Below are 5,000 nucleotides of genomic sequence, written 5' to 3' on the forward strand. Positions count from 1 at the left end.
TACGCTACCGCGTTATGTACACTTTAGATGTACGTACGCTACCGCGTTATGTACACTTTATATGTACGTACGCTACCGCGTTATGTACATTTTATATGTACGTACGCTACCGCGTTATGTACATTTTAGATGTAGGGCAGCTACCGCGTTATGTACAATTTAGATGTACGTACGCTACCGCGTTATGTACACTTTAGAAGTAGGGCAGCTACCGCGTTATGTACACTTTATATGTACGTACGCTACCGCGTTATGTACAATTTAGATGTACGTACGCTACCGCGTTATGTACACTTTAGATGTATGTACGCTACCGCGTTATGTACAATTTAGATGTACGTACGCTACCGCATTATGTACACTTTAGATGTACGTACGCTACCAAGTTATGTACACTTTATATGTACGTACGCTACCGCGTTATGTACATTTTATATGTACGTACGCTACCGCGTTATGTACATTTTAGATGTAGGGCAGCTACCGCGTTATGTACAATTTAGATGTACGTACGCTACCGCGTTATGTACACTTTAGATGTACGTACGCTACCGCGTTATGTACACTTTATATGTACGTACGCTACCGCGTTATGTACATTTTAGAAGTAGGGCAGCTACCGCGTTATGTACAATTTATATGTACGTACGCTACCGCGTTATGTACACTTTATATGTACGTACGCTACCGCGTTATGTACAATTTAGATGTAGGGCAGCCACCGCGTTATGTACACTTTATATGTACGTACGCTACCGCGTTATGTACACTTTATATGTACGTACGCTACCGCGTTATGTACATTTAGGACCTAAAAAAAAACGCCACTTGTTAAAAGATAATGTTCAAATTATTATTAAATCTGTTTGCAAATATAGCTTCCAGACCCCTAATGTGAAATTTAAAAAAAAAAATAATCTCCCACTTCCAGGCTGGGGGGGTCTCTGTCACACACCTCTCCCCAGGAATAGTGCCTCTCGCTGGGCTAGAGTGCTTGACTGGACCCCCCCTTCTGGAAGTCTGCCTTACCATAGGCATAATTTGAGCTACTCCTGTTAAATTCGTATCCACGCCATGCTGGAGACAGAACTCAAAAAAAATACGCCACTTATTTTAATATAATGTTAAAATTATTATTTAACCTGTTTGCAAATATAGCTTCCAGACCCCTAATGTGAAATTTAAAAAAAAAAAAATTAATCTCCCACTTCCAGGCTGGGGGGGGTCTCTGTCAGAGACCTCTCCCCAGGAAGAGTGCCTCTCGCTGGGCTAGAGTGCTTGACTGGACCCCCCCTTCTGGAAGTCTGCCTTACCATAGGCATAATTTGAGCTACTCCTGTTAAATTCGTATCCACGCCATGCTGGAGACAGAACTAAAAAAAAATACGCCACTTATTTTAATATAATGTTAAAATTATTATTTAACCTGTTTGCAAATATAGCTTCCAGACCCCTAATGTGAAATTAAAAAAAAAAAGATTAATCTCCCACTTCCAGGCAGGGGGGGTCTCAGTCAGAGACCTCTCCCCAGGAAGAGTGCCTCTCGCTGGGCTAGAGTGCTTGACTGGACCCCCCTTCTGGAAGTCTGCCTTACCATAGGCATAATTTGAGCTACTCCTGTTAAATTCGTATCCACGCCATGCTGGAGACAGAACTCAAAAAAAATACGCCACTTATTTTAATATAATGTTAAAATTATTATTTAACCCGTTTGCAAATATAGCTTCCAGACCCTTAATGTGAAATTTAAAAAAAAAAAAATGAATCTCCCACTTCCAGGCTGGGGGGGTCTCTGTCACACACCTCTTCCCAGGAAGAGTGCCTCTCGCTGGGCTAGAGTGCTGGAACGATGACCCCCCCTGCTGGAGCTCATTCCAGTGAGATGCTGACCGATCGTTCCCCCGGGGACAGGTTTTGGCAGCATCTCATCCACAAAACCTGCGCTGTTTTGAGAAAACTGTAGGAAATAAATGAGTGATAAGCTAAGTTAAGCTCTTACCACTACTCACAGACATTTTGACACATATTTAAAAATTCCACCTCCAGGCTTGGGGGGTCTCAGTCACACACCTCTCCCCAGGAAGAGTGCCTCTCGCTGGGCTAGAGTGCTGGAACGATGACCCCCCCTGCTGGAGCTCTGACATACATCAGGCAACATCTCTAAATGTTTGGTAGAGCAGGTTACAGTTTATATTTATTAAAAATAACCTACTGCGATATGTACACTTTATATGTACGGCAGCTACGCCGTTATGTACACTTTAGATGTACGTCAGCTACTGCATTATGTACATCTAGAACCGAAAAAAAAAACGCCACTTTTTAAAAGATAATGTTCAAATTATTATTAAATCTGTTTCCAAATATCCCTTCCAGAGTCCTATTAAGAAATTAGAAAAATATTTCAAAGTACAAGATGTTTATTTGCTTTAATTTTGTAAATGAAAATATGATGGCCGAGGTGAGATTCGAACCCTGCTCCTCTGGGTGGAAGGCAATGTTGTTATCCACTCTGCTACACCCCTTAGCCCCTATATATAGGGGGCAGAGAGCCGTTTTGTACTTCCATGTTGCCTGTACAGCCTCCCTCCTTCTGTACACCTTGACCCCTCCTTAACCCACATAATTACATAGGCCACGCTCTCAGCCAATAGCAAAAGCTGTTCCCCTCCCCCGGTAGTTGTGGTCGTGTAGTGCAGTTTCAGACACAACAGTGGAGCTTGATTTCCAATGAGTCCCACCTTCAGCCCGTAACCTACCGTGTTATGTACAATTTATATGTACGTCTGCTACCGTGTTATGTACATCTAGGATCGAAAAAAAAAACGCCACTTTTTAAAAGATAATGTTCAAATTATTATTAAATCTGTTTCCAAATTTCCCTTCCAGAGCCCTATTAAGAAATTAGAAAAATATTTCAAGTCTAAATTGTTTATTTACTTTAATGTTGTAAATGAGAATATGATGGCTGAGGTGGGATTCGAACCCTGCTCCTCTGGGTGGCAGGCAGTGTTCTTATCCACTCTGCTACACCCCTTAGCCCCTATATATAGGGGGCAGAGAACCGTTTTGTACTTCCATGTTGCCTGTACAGCCTCCCTCCTTCTGTACACCTTGGCCCTCTGTGTTGTCCTGCTCTAACTCTACTCCTCAGGTGTGCCTAGTTGGCTGAGGGGGTGTGGCCCACACCTGCAGCTCGTTGCAGGCGGCTTCCTCTGGCTTCTTAAGCAGAGCGCTGACAGATGGAAGACGCCAGAGCCTTAAGCAGTGGTGGTACGACGTGGCCTCTGACCCAACTCCTGAAAACCTGCTGGTGAGTTTTTTCATCTTTGAACTTTGAACTAATTTTGGATCTCCCTGTTTTTGTCACAGTTTTTGGTGCTTCTGGATCCTGCTGGTTCTTCCCTCACTCTGGTCAATCCATCTGTCACCCACTTCTGCCCAGCTTTATGGTAAGCAGTGCAGCTTCTAGTAGTTCTCCTGGTTCACCTTTCAGAGTCACTTACTCTTCTTCTCTTTGCAGTCTCTCCAGCCGTGACGTTCTGACCCTGCCGAGTTGTCCATAGTCCCGTCCGTTATATCTGCCTGTTTCCTAAATAAACATTTTAAAACTGTGCTTTGCTTCCCGATCGTATCTGCATGTGGGCTCGTCATTTGAAAACCATGACAGTACCAAGTTTGGTACACTTCTTTTTAGGAGGCCCTGATTAAGGCCTCATTAAGGTCAAAAACCAGCTGCTGGCAGACAAAATATAGAGCTAGATGGGCTCCAGTGGGCTTGTTTCGATCGTCTCCATTTACTGTTTCGTTTGGTACCAAGTTTGTGAGGCTACGATGCTGCTTTGCTAAACAGTGGCCCAGAACACTGGTTTCTAGGAGGCCTATTGAGGCCTCCTAAGCAAGGTGAAAAACCCAGCTGCTGGGAGACAAAGGAAAAAGCTACATGGGCTCAAGTGGGCTTGTTTCGATCGTCTCCATTTACTGTTTCGTTTGGTACCAAGTTTGTGAGGCTACGATGCTGCTTTGCTAAACAGTGGCACATAACACTGGTTTCTAGGAGGCCTATTGAGGCCTCCTAACTAAGGTGAAAAACCCAGCTGCTGGGAGACAAAGGAAAAAGCTACATGGGCTCAAGTGGGCTTGTTTCGATCGTCTCTATGTACTCTTTCGTTTGGTACCAAGTTTGTGAGGCTACGATGCTGCTTTGCTAAACAGTGGCACAGAACACTGGTTTCTAGGAGGCCCTATTGAGCCTCCTAAGCAAGGTGAAAAACCCAGCTGCTGTGAGACAAAGGAAAAAGCTACATGGCCTCAAGTGGGCTTGTTTCGATCGTCTCTATTTACTGTTTCGTTTGGTACCAAGTTTGTGAGGCTACGATGCTCCTTTGCTAAACAGTGGCACATAACACTGGTTTCTAGGAGGCCTATTGAGGCCTCCTAACTAAGGTGAAAAACCCAGCTGCTGGGAGACAAAGGAAAAAGCTACATGGGCTCAAGTGGGCTTGTTTCGATCGTCTCTATTTACTCTTTCGTTTGGTACCAAGTTTGTGAGGCTACGATGCTGTTTTGCTAAACAGTGGCCCAGAACACTGGTTTCTAGGAGGCCCCATTGAGCCTCCTAAGCAAGGTGAAAAAACAAGCTGCTGGGAGACAAAGGAAAATGCTACATGGGCTCAAGTGGGCTTGTTTCGATCGTCTCTATGTACTCTTTCGTTTGGTACCAAGTTTGTGAGGCTACGATGCTCCTATGCTGAACAGTGGCACAAAACACACTGCTTCTCTGTGTTTTGTGCATCTCTTTTTCATACTTCAAACGGTTGCCATTCTTAGACGCAAGCACCCAGAGGCACAAAAATCACAGACGGCGGTTGAGGGGTGAGCTAGAACTCATATCTAAAGTTTGGTATCACTGCGCATAAATAAACCTTTCTTCCTCAGCTTTTGAGACTCAAATACTGTCTTGAACCCTTAGGAAGTTGGCTGAATTTTTTGGGGCAAAC

This window comes from Fundulus heteroclitus, unplaced genomic scaffold (genome assembly GCF_011125445.2).
Source record: "Fundulus heteroclitus isolate FHET01 unplaced genomic scaffold, MU-UCD_Fhet_4.1 scaffold_264, whole genome shotgun sequence".
In the NCBI taxonomy this organism is placed as follows: Eukaryota; Metazoa; Chordata; class Actinopteri; order Cyprinodontiformes; family Fundulidae; genus Fundulus; species Fundulus heteroclitus.